We start from the raw sequence: 17,742 nt of genomic DNA on the forward strand, positions 1-17,742 counted from the left end.
GAGCGCCTGAAAAAGGATAAGCAGATACCCTTAGTTACATATAGCCCCGACGTCCACATTGTTCATGTATCATCTTCTTCTCACGGGAAGACACTGCCACACCAAAATCCACATTTTATGACGTAATGAAAAATAAATCACATTAAGTAGAGGGAATGCTGTGACAGGGTCTGTATTTAAGTAAAGGAGACCGCGAGGGCACGCTCAACAGCCCCAGACGTATTTTTTTCTGTCAAACTTGACACATCATCTTCTCTTCTTTCACCGCTCAGTCATGTTTTCAAACACGTACTCTCTGTTTGACAGATAGTGCTGCCGATGTCAATCAAAAACACTCGACATTCAGACAAGCTGCTTGTGAAATAAAGGGAGTGTTTTGGTTTTTTTGGTTTTTACGAGAATGCAACCAGTTGCAGGTGTGATGCAGCTAGAAACTGCCCTGTGTCTGAGAAATGGGACACACACACACACACACCCCACCTAAAAGCCTGTCGAGTATTTTGGATCAAAAGCGTGTGAGGTTTCAAAGGTGTTTCCAGTTACCTTGGCTTTGAATGGCCAGGTGCAGCTGGGATGACTCTGCTTGTGCTACATGAGGGTGTTTATTAGCTTCTTTGTGTGCTTGTGTGTGTGCGTGCACGTCCGCTGGTGCATTAAGGCAACATGAACTGTCAAAGAATGTACCCTGAGGGAGTCTGTGTGTGTGACCTGATTGAAGTCCACAGTCTGAAGACAAGTTAGCCTTTAATTATTAACAAATGGGCAAGAACACAAGTCATTACACCCTAGCGCACACATATAGGAATGCAGACACACACACACACACAGAGTCCAGATGGGGAGCAGACCAATGGTGAAGCAGGATGCTCGCTAGCTGGATCAGGAAGGGTGTGAACATGATGACTGAAGCCTCACCCTTTGCCCGTCTCCAAAGAAACAAAAGAGCCTACCGTCAGGTGGGAACTGTGTGTGTTTTGAGGGCGTGTTTTCTAATCCGGGTTTGTATTGTACTGTAGTTCAACTTGAGGTCAAGCAGTTGTTCTATTGTCATTGTAAATCACACATTAAGGTGACAATGAGACCAAGTATGAAACACAAACAGACAGATTCTGAATTTGGAAAAAAGGAAGAAAAACAAAATCACTGGCAAAAACCACAAAAAGAAGAACGGATTAAGGAAAAAAGCAGCAAATACCTGCTGTGTATTAAAGAAGCAGAAGGTCTGCCAGAAACAAACACACACAATAAACAAAATCCCATCTGCGAACAAGGTGTCACTGATGAAAAACATCAGAAACCGGGACCAGAAAATGTTCTGGTCCCAAAAGTCGCAAACATGCACGACAATGTCCCAAAGTCCAAGATGACATTTTAAAATAGTTATTGTCTCATGCCACGTCCACACCACCACAATATTAAGCAAACCTTATTTTCCTTGTTTTAATTTTTCCTTTATATAAGTTATATCCTGTTACATACAAATTACGTACATAGATGTAGTTAATAGTGGAAGAAACTCCCTTCAGCTGCTTGTTAAGCAGTTGCCACAGCAGAAGGATCTGCATGTTTGATTTGGCACAGATTTTACACCGGATGCTGTTCCTGACGTAACCCTCCCATTTATCCGAGCTCGGGACGGACACTCGCTTGCATGAGGTTGAGTCTCCTCCGGATCTTGAGCAGACAATCACAGAGCCAGGTTCCAGTGATTAGCGTCACTATCAGTACCTCACCAAATGTGTAAGGTCACCAAAGTCTAATCAGTTTATCCCTGAGTTCAAGTCGATGTTTGTGCCAAATGTGACGAAACCTCCTTCAGGTGTTCCTCGGATATCGCCCGGGGCCACGGTACCCTCAATCTTTGCCAGTTCTAATGAGGAAATCCTTGAATCCAAGTGAACATCTGAGCCAAATTTGGAGAAATTCCCATAAGGCGCTCATGAGATATTTAATTTATGAGAATTGATCGGAAAACTGGAAAATGTTATGCTGTCACCAGTGCAAGGCAAAAAAAAAAAGTTACTAAAAACTAACATATTCAGGCACCAGTAACTCAGAGGCTCCTTTAGGCTCTGTCATACAGGAAGCGTTAATTATCTTTTGATTTCAGGGCTGGGCAGGTGTGGGCTGTGTACGCCTGCAAGTGAGAACATATATATTCACAAGCAAAGTGTTCAGAGCCTCACTTATCTGGCTTCATCTCTCACTAAACAACATGTGCATCGCTCAGTGCATGTTAAATTCTTTGAAAGAATGTGTGCAGTGACAGGAACACGCTGCTCTCAGAGTTCACCTGTCATACATACAGTCTTGCATTTCCCCTTTCATTAACACTTTTGCACGACAGACACGAAAACGAGTTCTTGGCAGCTGGTTAGTTGGCCACAGGTACGAGTAAACGCAGGGGAGAATTTGGCCGATGGTGTCAGAGCCCGGGCTTGTGCAGCAGGAACGGCAAATAACGCTTTCACGTTATTTGCTTTAATCCAAAGACAGGCGTGCGCCAAGTGGTTGGGTTTTACCACACAGGAAAATGAACAGAAAGGAGTCATCAGATAACGTGTGACAGCAGGATGGCAAGCAGAGGAGGGAGAAACTTTCCCTCTGGGTGTCTCATGAAAAATAAGCACAATGAGTCGCACAAACGTAACAATCACAGGAAAGAAATTTCACTCAGCCGTGCAGCATCTTCCTCAGTGGCCACAAGGCCTCAGCAGATTAGAGATAAACTGCAGCTGGAGCAGCATTTCTGATAACTGAATTAACCGTTTAAGAAGTTTCCACATGACCCCCACCCCAAAAAAACAAAAACAAACATATTCCATGGTGAAAAGTTCCTTCTTATTAGACATTAACCTGAATATCTTTGGTTTAATTAATTTGGATATTTTCCTATTATTTGTGATATTCTACGCAGCAGTAGGCTGATTGCGTTTGTCATAGCTCTTACTTGAATGTGCTCTTAGTTTCTATGAAATTGAACCGACATGCTGGAGGACAGAAATTAGTCAGCACTCTTTTTCTTTATTGCCTTTCCAGGTAAAAAACAAACAAACAAACCACCTGCATCATCACGATAAATAAGTCGCCCTACTTGGGCTGGGTTTTTTTTTTACCACTGGGTGTGAGTTTGTGCATGTCCGCAAATATTGTCCTTCTAGGTCAGTGGAGCTACTGTGTATTCAACCCCAACCCACTCTGCAAACACCTTCTACACCCCTCTATTGCTAACTCTCTTGTGCCTCCACCCCTGGACTCTTCTCCACTCGCTCCCCAGCAATCGCTCATGTCTTTACTACTGTATTTATCTGAACCGCACACCACCCCTCGCTCTTATTCTCTCCCCCTCTGTGAATGATATAAAACAACATGACTGAAGGGGAAAATATTGTGGCTTGGACTCCCTGGCTGTGCGCGCGCGCGCACACACACACACACACACACACGCACGCACGCACAAGTTTCTGCTAGCTCAACAGAATACACACACTAAATCACTAAAAGGACTAAATTATTACAGACACGCACACATACTGGAACACACGCAGACAAAAGCGGGCCGGCACACACACACAGTCTCTCTCTAATGGCAACAGGCTGGAGATGATGAGATCACCAGAGAGACCAAAAACCTCCAGACAACATCTTTGTCCAAGAACATGCCACGATACACTCACACACATTTTCAGCCTAGCGTCTTCTAGCCTCTTCCAAATCTTTACCCCCTCTTCACCTCAGTCATTCTCACCTTGTGACAATCCTGTAATGAGTCATGTCGGGACATCAGTCGACTCAAGGAGAACCTCACATACATACTCGCTACCTATTCAGGGAAGGCGCCCATTAGTCTTAATTTAACATCCTAATTGCATGACTCATCCAGGTACTCATCCAATATTATTCCAACATTTAACTTTTCCCTTTCCTGACCTCTCCCTAAAGTACTCTCTCATTGCGCCACACTTCTTCTGTTGCCCCTCACTCATTCCAATTTATTCCCTCTTTCAAGCTCTCACTCCCAAGTGTAGCCCCTTGCTCCCTGCTTTCAACCCTTACCTCACTTCCTGCTCATGACTCCCCTAATAACCCAGCACATGCTCCAATTTTGACTCCTCTCACTTTAAGGCCCTTGCTTACCCCAACCTCCCCCATTCCTCTTATTTTGGCTTCCCATTCCCTCATCTGAGCCACGCAGCCCACTTCTCGTATTTTTACGCCCCCAAAGACACATGCACACACACATATGGGCATGTAGTCCCCCTGAGCTCCTCTCAACTAGACTGTGAGGCTGCAGGCCTGCAGACCTCGGGGGGGAAGCCAGAGGGGGGCCATCAGTAGGGGAGAGGAAACAGGATCCATCATCTCACAAACACACACAGAAATATGGACACACACATTTAAAGACACACCAGACTCGTCTGGTCGCGAGGCTCAAACACTGACAGAGACGCACACGCGCACCTCAAGTCGAACTTGACGGGGCGCGCGAGAGAGAGCGCAGCGTTTTGAGGCTTTCCAGACAACTGAGGACAGAGAGAAGGAGAGAACAAGAGGAGAGGGAGAGAAGCGGAAGCCCTTAGAGTTTAGTCTGACTGTTATTATTTCCACACTGCGTGATGGGTCGGGGGGTGTACAGAGGAGAAGGAGGTGGAGGAGGAGGAAGAGGAGAGCGAAGCCAAAAGGGGGGTGCTGCTGCAGGGGGCCTGCGGTTTCCTGTTTGACTCCACACACACATATTACACCTCCCTAGTCTGAGAGAAGAGAGGTGGGGTGGGGGGCTGGAAGGAGAGAAAGGGCAAAGAAAACAGCCGCTCTGACCAAACTATGTCAAAATGGAAGTGGAAAGAACAGGGCAGAGAGAGAAATGGGGAAGAAAATGAAGTGGGTTTCAACCAAAATATGACAAAACTTCAATGAACCTCAAACATGGGGGGGGTGGGGGGCAGTAAAGAAGGAGCTACACAGCCACAGTGGCTCAATCCAGTGGTTTGAACACACAAGTGTTTGGTGTGCGTCTGTGTGTTTGTGCTCTAACGTGATTGTGTTTAAGCATCCGTGTCCTGTCACTCTGCAAACTTGTGTAACTAGTCACAGCTTTTCACGTTTATGGCCCCCTGTGCAGCAGCGTGTCCTTATTTCCTCAACTTCTCACGGAGAATCACCAACTACTCAACACCCACCAGTTTAATGTTTAGCCCTAATGTTCCCTAGGACATGCCCTTTGAGCAGAGTGCGTGCGCGTGCATATGTGTGTGCGTGTGTACACACACTCTTGCGCATTTTGTTCCACCAGATAACATCAGCATGTTGATTCAGGAAAAAAGACGTAGGGATGGGTGGAGTATTTGGGGCGTGTGTGCGTGTTTGTGTGTGTGTGCTGCCCTAACTGCACTAATGCTAGACAAATAAACAGGTAATACACAAACGGAACAGCGACTCATCTGTTTTTTTCTGCTCTACAGTGAAACAAAAGTAGAAACTTAAGGCAAGAACAGGGAGGGGAGAGATGTCGCCCTCATTCCACCCATCCACCCCCCACATCTCTCTCCCCCTCTTCTCCCGTCTTTCTCTCTCTCTCTCCAGGCTCTAAACAGGATAAGGGCTTCATATGCCAAGTGGAATGTGTGACGCAAGCCTCAGCCTTGAAACAAAGCACAGGAAACGGGGAGAGACAGAGACGGAGAAACACAGAGGGAGAGTACAAGAGAGATGTGTATTGTAAAGCATGCAGTGACACAACAGGACTGAAGCAACATCTCAGGTGTGACAGTTTGGAAAAAGCAACAACAACAAAAAAAAAAAAAAAAAAAAATCCGATGCCCTCTCATTCACCCTCATCCACACACACACCTGTCACATATTTTCCCATCTGTAACTGAACTCAGCACAGACACGCAGCAAAATCTGAGGCTCATCTTTCAAATCACTGCTCTATTCTTCATCACCGTCACCCTCTACGGTTTCACAATCTGACCTATGAATAAATGAGTGATGTGCGCAATAATCAGCAATAAATATGATAGTCCTTATGATTCATTCCACTTGATGAGCCCAGCAAACACCCATTTCTCAAAATGTTGCCGTTTTCCTTATATGGAAATATTTCTTCCCCCCACCTCACATTTAAAAAAAAAAAAAAAAAAAAAAAAAAAAAATGTGAATCCACTTTTAAATAATCTAAAATGTGCTTCTCAAAACTTACTAAAATGTGACAGAATAAAAAAAACAAAACGAAGTAGTAATTAGTAGATAAAAAGGGTCCCCAAGTAATAACTTTACTAAAATCTACATCTATACAACAAAGAAATAACATCGTGTTATTTGATGATGGGGGGAAAAGACATATACAAATAAACCACATTTACGTTAATTAACAACAGCCTGAGTTTTTATAAGGCTCTAAAAGCCCAAAATAGCGTCGTCTCCCCGTGACCTGTGACAGCCTAAAGTCGGGTTACATAAGTTACAGCCAGTGTTGAGCTCATTAATCATTAATCAATAAATTAAGAAGAACAACGTTCACCAATGTCAGTGTTATAGGAAGATAAATTAAGCAAGCATGCTGATCCCCGAAATCTGAAAGCACGGAACAGAAAACAGCTGCGAGTAATTAACTCATTAATTAATCAAACCTCAAATTACGCACGAGCCGTCTGTTCTCATTAAAACCCCGACCCGCAAATTTAATTTATGCACTACTTCTCCCTGCTGTAATCTATTAGGAATAATAGTCTACATCAATCCCACTACCACATCCAGCTTTTATTAAAAGACCACGTTGCAATTACTGACATCTACCGCACATCCGATAGGAAATTTAGACGGTGCCAGGGTCAGCCTGTGAGGCAGCCCGGCGGACACACGACTGTCAAGAAGTCACCGAGTCAGACTTACCTCTCAGATAGGGTATACGGTCTGTTCCTGCAAGGAGAGACGGTGGTTTCACGGCTGCCTTGCTGAAAGGCACAGGTTCCCTTCCCAGGGAGAAACTCAATTAGACGCTCCGTTGAAAAAGTGACGCAGGCGACGCTCGGTCCTCCGCTGTGTCACTGACATCAGGGAAAAAACAACAACAAGACGGTTCTGTGATCGATGGCTCCGTAAAACTTCCCCAAGTTACGAAACTCCTCTGTGTGTGTGTATCTTACTGTGGCAGAGCATTTGTGTGAGTCCGCTTTTGTCGTTCACAAATCGCTGCTGTCACATGACCCGCCGTCTGTTCTCCGTGGGGTCGGGCCGCTGGGCGGGACCGGGGCGGGGTGGTCCAGTTTGTGTATCTATGTGTGTTTCTCTCTCTCTGTGTGTAATGCTAATTTCAAGTTTTAAACGCAAACAAACAACAATGTGATATAATTATGACGCTCCTACTACAACCTGAATGTATCTGAATAATTTTATATAAGTCTGAATAGTGTATTTTTCAGAAATGGACAGAATAGAAACAAGTGAAAGAAAGAATCTATTAAGATCTTAATAGGCAAAACTGTACTTTAAAAGAACACATTTTTATTTATAATTAAAAGTACAAAAATATCAAAATCCTTAAAGTATGACACTTAATTGTGAACTGAAAGAATTTTTCCAGCTATCAGTTAAATATTATTTTCTTAATATATAAAGCTTTTCCACTATTACAATTTTCATTTCATTAGATTATCATACTGTAATTTTTTTTTAAAATTACTACTGTAGGTTCTTACAAACCATCTCTGAGCATTTGTCCTGTATTGGCTTTGTGCTTTTATTTTGTAGGGGACGCGAAAAGTAGAAGACCCTCTGAGACTGTAAGCACCCTAAGCTAACCCCACAAACAAAAATTGCAAAGCCCAATTTGATGTTGTCACACCTTTGCTCTGTTGTTGCAAAACACCCCATCACACTAGAGTTTCCTCAGTGTTGCAGCATATTGTATTTAACTAATTCATGTAGGGATGCATGATGTAATATCGATATCACTTATCAATTCTCATTGAGTTATCGTTGGTTTTTGAGAGTCACCATCATTGCTAAGCAGCAATAAAGAAATTACATTCATGTGAATTAATTTTATGCCGTGGGTCAAATGTTTGTGCATGTTTGTTGTGATCAGTGTTGGAGTCTTACTAGAAAAATAATTATTACCCATATTACACAGAACACTCTTCTTAAAAAATAATGCAGTAGCTACTTAATTACTTAATTTTCAAAGATGAAAACCAGCACAAAAAAGCGATTGCCACAGTTATTCTGCTTTAGAAACGTGAACAGGTAAAAAGGGAGACTGCAGCCTGACTGCTTATCTGCTTGTTACCCGTTGAAGTTCAGGGTCTGGCTGCTGGGGTCAGCATTCAGCTTTTCCTCTGGATTCTTGGCTAGCTTAGCATTAGCATGCTATCTGTGCGGATGCTTGCAAAAAACAAAGTTGTGCTAGTAGCATAATGCGGTTGTTTCTGTCCTGGATGCAGTTTTCCATTTTACCATTTATCTCGTCCTTTTGTGCAATAATAATAATAAAAAAAAATATCCATATCCATGCTCTAGACTGTGTTGCTATAGGACTATAATTTAATCATAAGAAACTGCTAATATTTCACTTCCACAAGCTATAGTTGTGCTTGTTGTGAAAGCCTATCTCAACTTTTAATTTTTCTGAAAACATGCTCTATACAAGTCCTAAAATGTAAATGGGTCTTCTTTTTGCACATGCTTCACAGTTACAAGAGTATAAAACATAATGCGCAGTTTAAAAATATGATCAAAGGTGTAGTTAGTAATAAAGGTTTTTTCAATATTCCACTTAATTGTGATTTACATGGAAACAGCTGTCCTGATAATAATAATGATAATAAAAATAATAAGTATAAACTAGTAGGAAAGTCGAAGAGTATGACACTAACCCTTTAGAGATGCTGGAAAAGTTCCACATTTCCTTCTTTGTCGCCGTTCCTCTTCACCAAGGTTCATGAAAATCAGCATGGCCAATCAACAAACAGCAACAAAAACATAAAAATACGACCTCCTTGGTGATGTTAATAAAGATTTACAGACGCCCTTATGTTTTGTTTCCAAGACTTTCTTGTATTTTTTAAAGTGGGCTTGTTTTCCAGGTTTTCTGAAGGCCTTTCAAAGTTTTTCCTTGGACACTGGCTTCTTTTTCACTCGATTTTAGTTCAGTCCTTGTACCTGACCATTTTCAGGGAACTTTTGTTTAAGCCACTTGACACAACACTGACCTATGAATCATTCCAGGCACCTACGCTGTAAAACAAAAGATGAACCACATAACAAACAATTTAGCAAGAAAGTTTAAATTATATCTTTAGAAACTCTGTTACTAGCCCATCAAAAAAGGCACATAGTTTCTTCCTGTGTCTTTGGTTGAATCTATGAAAAAAAACCCAACAGGGTGATTTCTAAGGAGCTGTTTACAGAAAACTTGACATGTCCCAGCAGGCTGTGTAGTGCGTCCTTAAAAAATCTGAAGAAATTGAACAAGTGTACGCCTAAAAACTATCTACAGCAGTTGAACAGTAAGGGAGTCATATCCTTTAAAAAATCCAACAAAGACCTGACGCGGGACATGAGAGATGCATCTGGCCCTTCTGTTGATCAATTTACCGTTCACTGAAATGGTCTCAATAGAAGGGTGGCTGTCAAGAATCCATTTTAATGAAGGGAAACATGGCAAAAACGCTGAGGTATACTAGATTACACAAGAGCTTGACTGAAAATCAGTGGCAACAAGTTTCTTGGTTCAAAACATCAATATCAATGGAGTAAGTCAGGAGAGAGTTACAGTTAGTGCACAGCTATCTGCAAAACACGGTGGAGGCTCTGTCATGGTTTTGAGCTGCATTTCAACCAGTGGTGTTGGAGATCTTGTCAAAATTGATGGAATTATGAACACCATAATGTGCCATCAGATCCAACATGGAACAGCATCTGGAAAGCATCTGACAGTGACTTTAGTTTTTAGTGCGATAATGATTCATAGTAAGTGGTGTGTGCATTTTAAGAATAAATCCAATGCTGAGTTAAAATTAGACATTATCATTAACATAAAGACCTTCCAGCAAAGTTTGTGTTTGTTCATTACTTTGCTTTTGCATCAGTTGAATTTTTTGCATACTGGCATCTTAACTGGAAGGGTTTAACTTGGCATTAGATAACCTGAGCATGTGTGTAAGCTAAACACTGGGCCAGACATTTTGCAATGCCTCTCTATATATAAGCACTTAAAAATACAGATTAGAAATGAAAATAATCGAATTGCCTCCGGTCCTGTGCTTCTGTGTGTGTGTGTGTGTGTGTGTGTGTGTGTGTGTGTGTGTGTGTGTGTGTGTGTGTGTGTGTGTGTGTGTGCACGCACATGCATATAGAAGGAAGACAATAGCCTGGGTGTGACAAGGAACAAGCTCTTCCCAAAAGGAAGAAGCAATATGTTTACTGAAGAAGACAGGGGTGGAGCTGCAGGGCAGAGCGTAAAACTGAAATTAGTTGGTTTCAAGTGCAAAATTCTTCTGTCACAGTGACAGAAAATGCAAATTTTTGATTGGCTGCTAAGTGCACATAAATTTAAGCCACTGTCGCTGTCAATCTGTCCGTGTTAAACTGCAATTACATGTGGCAACAACACCTACACTTGACACTTCATTTCCAAATAAAGACCATTACACTATATTTGAGGTATTTAAGGTAACGCTAAATAAATCTTGCGGAACCCACTGAGTATCGGCACATACCTCTGTGTGTGCACAAACAGAAACTCAAAGATCTAAACAATGAGCCCTGATTTGTTTTACTGGCTGAACAGTATCGCGACCTTGGGAGTTTCAAATAATATTTAAATGTTATTTAAATAGATTTCCTCTGATTATTCACCAGAGGCATATATATATATTTTTTAAATAGTTTATCAGTAAGCGCACTGCCCTCTGTTTCACATTCTGAGCTCATTTATCAAAGTCCAAACTGTGGATAAATGAAATGTAGCGTAGTGCATTCTTTCCATTCGTCCGAGCAATGGTGGTAATTTGACAGTCCTCGATCTAGATTTATCTTCCAGGTCAGACACATTTCAGATATCTTCCCAGGAATTCAGAGGTAAAGCTGATTGTGTAACCAGCTTGCTTTCATCAAGTCAAGAGAAATAGCTGGTGTGCAACCTACTGTACATCACAGATGTATCAAAAGAAATATCCTTCAAAGTGCAAAATGTATTTCACTACTACAAATTATCCATGACCTCTGTGACCTCTTCTCCACTAACTACCAAACACTGCTAGCACAAACCTAACTCTTTCCCCCATGAAAACGACATTCGACAACCTCCCCTGTTCCCTTAATGAACAAGTATATATGTCAATAAAGATGTGGTTTAACCAGCATTAGAATAGGGTCCGGGTACTCTTTTTCAAGAGTAGCCTTGGTAAGCTGTGCAGGCAGAGATCACACCCATTAACCTCTGATGCACACCCAGTCTTGTTGTTTGGAAGCAGGCCTGAAATATGACCAAAAACTGTTTAGTTCAGAAATGAGAAACAAACGTTGCTCCTGGTAGGCATCCAAGGAGGAAAGAGTTAAAACAAATAGAAAGATGAATCATCCTGAGAGTGAAACTTTATCAGCGTCTCTGTTTTTTTCTTTAGAAATCTTTGATTCTCCTTTTCATTTGCATCTACAGTGTACAATTTGAATAAGGTAAAGCAGTTTAACACCACAACCGGAATGAGTGTTATGCGGATGATCAGGTGTCAGGTGTCTTTCATTAGGTTTTTCTCAGTCCTAATCTCGGTAATCCTCAGTGTCACTGTAATATGCACTTGTAACAAAGCACTCCTACTGTTATAGAGCCGAGCCAACAACACAGTGCAGCCAGTTGTTCATTAGAGTGTGTTTTTTAAATTTTAACAGGCACTTTCATTATCAGAAATGCGATACTTCATATTTTGGCCTCACGCCTCATATTTCCTTTGATTGATCGGTTTTCTAAGACAGCGCTCAGTCTGGTTTACAAAATCATACTTTCCCCACTTTTTCCATTACAAAAATATTTGTGTCTCTATTTTTTATGCTTTGATCACATAAAAACTTTTGCCTGTACTTATTTTTTAGGGTTCAACAGAATTAGCGACACGGAGCAAAGGATTATAAAGTTTGTCTTGTAAACAAAGACGTTGTAATACACACACACTGTGACATCTGTCATCACTTCTGTCATCCACGATCTATGCCCTATGCATTGAGGCAAGGCATAGCTGATGTGACAAATGATGTTTTATGGATGGCTTCTGTATTTGTTATAGTGCAAAGTTTCTAAGTCTGAGCACACATCCGCATACGTTCACCTAGCTCTCTCAGCATGATGACGTGACGTGAAGTGGCGAATCAGACATGATGGTGGCTCACAGTGCAGGTCAGGCAGGATGAGCTGTTGTAAGTTTGTTCCTGAATCAAAAGTGACTCAGGGAAAAGTAGGTGTGTTTGACTCCACAACCCACTCTAAAACCGAAACTGTGGAATTTCAGTGTTTAGAACACAGCATGTGGCATTCATAAGACATCTTTTTCCAAATAACACTAGACCAGATCTTCTGATTTGTAAAATTTCTAATTTTCTATATTTGAAATTGTGTCGCAAAGGCACTGCGCATGGCGAGTTCTGCACATGACGGGATCTTCTGTGCAAACTGCCAATGCAAATACTGCTCGGAACAAGTTTTCCGCCTCTGCATCGGTCTCCAGGAAATTGTCAAAAAGGGGCAACAGCTCGATTTCTAATCGTTCCTTCTCAATCTTTGTTTTTGGTCACAGCAATCAAAACTAAAACATCAAGTTCAGATGCATTTACACAAATACGTACATATCAGATGGGGAACTTGAAGGGAACCTGTTTGTTTTTTCTTCAAAAGAATCCATCTATCTGTTGTGGGGTCAGAGTAGAACTCCAGCTAGAAAGTTGTCTCTGGGTACAACATTTGACTTTTTTTCTTTTTTTTTAAGTAGCACCAAGTAAAAAAAATTCTATCTGAACAAAACTTATATAACACTTTTATAAAACAGTATCTCAAAGTTGCTTTGGAGAGGGATTTTTTAAATGATTATCACATTATTTTTAATGATAAGTTCTTTCTTCAAACCACATCCTTGAGTCTTTGTCTGATCAAGATTTTGTTGCTTCCGTTAATCTCCTACAGTCACATTCTTCATTTCTTGTTTACTTCTTGTGTATCATGTGTTTCAGAATTCCTGCATGACGATGAATTCTTTATGTGAAACTATGCTGCATATATCCCATGTTGTATCTGCAAGCAGACACACTAGCACTTATGCAACCTACAGCCTTTATTGTAAATGCAAACATTTATTTTATCCATAAAAGTTGAGCAATATGACGGAGATTCAAAATCTTTTATTTGAATGAATTTCCAGTTAGGTAGTTCATTTATAAAAGGCTTTATGTAACTTTTAGTTAGGAAAATAAGTGTTGCATAGTGAAAATGCACATACCACATACCAAAAAGTAATCTGTGGCTTTTCACTGGAAGTATTGCTCTTTGACATGCCTCTTTTTGCCCCGCCCTTAGGTTGCAAATCCTCCCCCAAAATTCCTAGGAAATATACTGACAACATGACCTCACTGGCCTCGATGGAAGCGGCTACTGTCGGCTCATTGTGTCAAAGAACGACTTCCCATAGAATACTGAATGTATATATTTTGTGCATCATCCATATCAACAGCAGCTTAAGTAAGCGCAAAGGCCAGGCTCAATGGTCCTGACAGCCTGCTGTCATCTTGAAGTGATAAGATAATGAAAAAGCTATTTTAGTTAATGACATGCTCCAGGTGCTCGATTCACAAACTCAGACTTTGACTACTTTATGTTTCTTGCTTTCTTATTGATCGATCACAATGTGAAGCAATTTTGTTAATGAAACACAATGAAATGCACTAAACATATAACAGTAATAATAATAATACATGATTACTGTACTTTCAACATTACTGTTAGAAAACAAGTACAAATAAGAGCAGCGGTTTGCTTCAGGGACAAATTCATGGCTAAAGTGGAATCTGTGCTTTCAGTGAAACTAGCACTTGGACCACAATCTGTGAAAGTTCATGAGTTCGACCAGTAAGTTTCTGTGGTTTGACTAGAGTAAGAAAAACACAAACCAAAAGAGTACACAGAGTCTGCATCTAAATTTGTGTCACATACAAAAAAAACAGTTAAAAAAAATTCCCACTGAGGTGGAAAAATTGAGGTTCACAGCGTTCACCTTGTTCATTGCATTGTGAGTGTGTTTGTGTTTGAAAAAGGGGTACTTGCCTGTCTTTAACTGAAGATGTGTCATTGTTCAGGTTTCGGGTATTTAAAAAAAGAGAAATCAGTCAGCAGATACTCTTTGTCCATCGTGGGTGTAAACAGTTTTAGGTGTGATATCGTATTATTTTTCTGAAGAAAAGGCAGAGTGGAATTTTCTCTGTTGAGCCGCCCCAACAAAGCTGGTCTCAGTTGGAGGATATTTGATCCTGCATGACGGGCACAGAAAAACATGTTCCATGTCAAGCATGTTACAACAGAATTATCAATAATGTCATTCATTTTTAAAATCTGCTAAATGAGGCTTCAGTGAAGACTTGAAACAGTATTAATTGCATAAAACTCTAATTATTCAATTTATTTTCTTTTTTCTTTACTTAAATAATTCAAGTAATGAGATGAGACATCGGTGGAAAAACAGTGATTGATTGATTGATTGATTGATTGATTGCGTCATGGTCCTGGATCTTTGACTCAGTATTTTGAGTTTGTTTTCGTCTTGTGATTCTTTATTTTGAAATTAAGAGATTTTCATGGTCTAGTTGCAGCATGGACCAAAACTGGCAGGGCTGATTTTTTGTCCTGGTTCAATGCTGCTTTGTTTCGTTAGCTATGATTAAGTTCAGCTGTGTTTTCATTTGTCTCCATTTCCCTTAATTACCCTCCTGTGTATATATTGTCTGCGTGTCACTCTGATCTTTGTTGCGTTCTCCCTCAATGTGTTTGTGATCTCTGTCAGTTAGTTTTGTCACTTAAAGCTGACAGACTGATTGATTTTATTTCATTCCAATACTTATCCCAAACTAACACATATCAAACTAACACATACTTCACAGTGGACCTTTCTTTGGCTTTCTTTGGAAGTATTACATTAGAAGTGATGATAAGCAACAGCAGAAGCAATGCAATATAAATATATATATATATATATACATATAATATACTTGCATGCATACATACACACAGCTATATATACACTACATTTATAATTAAACCATTTTATGCGGTACACTTCATTTTGTTGAGCAAAATTTCTTTGCTTGTTACCATAAAAAAACTGCCCAAATTTAATATTAATATATATATTGAAAGGTAACTCATTCTGAAATTTCTTTTTTTTTTGTTCCTGTTTTTTGGCCTTTGGAATAACATATGACACATCTATATCAGATATCTACAGGTACTATAGCTGTATATATGTTTTCTGACATGAATAGTTAAAGATATTATGTACTAGTTTATTTTGAGCTGACAGTAGTTGAGTTTTGAATCTTTTCTGAAGGCCACCAAAACATGAATTGCATGGATGGACAAAGTCCGATTAGACCAAAACAGAAGACAACATTTTCATTTCCCCTGTTGAAAAGAAAGATTTTTTCCTGTATAAAAATAGAATTTTTGTATTTAGTCAGTGTGGAAGAGTTTAGAAAAATCAGTGCAAAAACATGAACGCACTTTCCATCTCAAGTGCTACACTAAAAAAAAATTCTGAGGATTAGCGGTAAAGGCTCATCAGCTCAGGACCATGAATCTCTTTACTAAAGCAGCTCAACTGATCTCAGTTCATTCTGTCATTATTATTAAATTGTTTCGCACTCACAATTTCACTACAGATGTACAAAAATAAAGGGCTATTCTATTACCTAACATCTCTTTCACAAGAATAAGAAGAGAAAGCAAAAGTGTACATAGTCATTACTCATAGAGCGTAAAAACAAGTCTCTTTATGATTGTGGGCAGTCTAGTCCTCATATGCCGCCGCCATTGCGTGCAATAGGTCAGCAGCCTTATGAAATTTCCCCTTGTGGGACTAATAAAGGTATATCAGATTCCTTTTAGTTACAAAAAGTAAAAAATTCCTCAAAATGATTACATTTCAGTGTGCAGACTTGGTGTAAGGTTAGCGTAAGATAAGATATGGTTAGGCTGAGTCAGTGTAAAGTGATGGAAACATAAGGTGATCGATAAAATTAATAGATAAGATAAAAAAAGTTTGGTCCTTTATTCCAGTGTGTGCAAAAGTACTCCATCAACTTAATCACTGATAACATATTTAGTCCTGACTTGAATGGCTGCAACACACTTCCCTGATTAATAAAGTAAAAATATTCATTTTCTTTTTCAACATTCAATTTCACTGGACAGCTCACACAGAGACAGTCACTGGATTTCAGTGTAATAAAATCAAATAAAAGAAAACAAACTGATTAATAATAATAATAATAATAATAATATCCATCCATCCTCATCCGCTTTATAAGTCGGGTCGCGGGGCAGCAGCCTAAGCAGAGAAGCCCAGACCTCCTCTCCCCAGCCACCTCCTCCAGCTCATCCGGGGAACACCAAGGCGTTCCCAGGCCAGCCGAGAGATATAATCTCTCCAGCGCGTCCTGGGTCTGCCCTGGGCCTCCTCCCGGTGGGACATGCCCGAACACCTCACCCAGGAGGCGCCCAGGGGCATCCTTGTCAGATGCCCGAACCACCTCAACTGGCTCCTTTCGATGTGGAGGAGCAGCTCTACTCTGAGCCCCTCCCGGATGGCGAACTTCTCACCCTATCTCTAAGGGAGAGGCCAGCCACCCTTCGGAGGAAGCTCATTTCTGCCGCTTGTACCCGCGATCTCGTTTTTTCGGTCACTACCCACAGCTCGTGGCCATAGGTGAGGGTCGGGACGAGATCGACGGTAAATTGAGAGCTTCGCTTACACTCAGCTCCCTCTTCACCATGACGATTATTATTATAATAATAATAATAATAATAATAATAATAATAATAATAATAATAATAATTAGTTGAAGCTAGTCTGGCCTTGTGATGCCATTTGAGCAGCTGCTGCACATGCCAAACATGTTTAAGGCAAGCAGACATTTTCTAATATTTACCAATTACAGCAATAAAAGATAAAATTATGCCAACTTTCTGGAGTTGTGAAATTAGTTAATAATAAATTCACTGTTACTAAAATGGGCTTCATGGATTAAGTTTTTTAGGTCAGTGAAACAATAAGCACAAGCCACCACAAACCCTCGGTGACACAAGTCTACAGACTGGTTGGTGACTCACTGTCACTCAGGAAAACTGTATATTCTTCTAACTGGTTGGTAAGTGGTTGCTGGCTGTTGCTAGATGAAATTGGTTGCAAAGAGCATTCTGCAACTAAAACTGAAATCAACGTCTGCTAGCAGATTGCTGTGGTTGCCTGTGGTTTGCATGGAAACCGACTTGACTGCAAACACTCAGCAGATACTGAAAAAGAGCAACTCAAACTGGAAATGGAGAAGGTTCACCTTTAAAGTAAAAGACATGCCTTGCCAGCATAGTCAACACATTACAAAAGGGGCAACTTTTACTATGAAGGTGAATGCTCTCCATCTCAAATTTGTGTCACACTTTCATAAGCAGATTTTTGGTGCAGCATTATATACTTCTTTGTGACTAAT

This window comes from Oreochromis aureus, linkage group 6 (assembly GCF_013358895.1).
Source record: "Oreochromis aureus strain Israel breed Guangdong linkage group 6, ZZ_aureus, whole genome shotgun sequence".
In the NCBI taxonomy this organism is placed as follows: domain Eukaryota; kingdom Metazoa; phylum Chordata; class Actinopteri; order Cichliformes; family Cichlidae; genus Oreochromis; species Oreochromis aureus.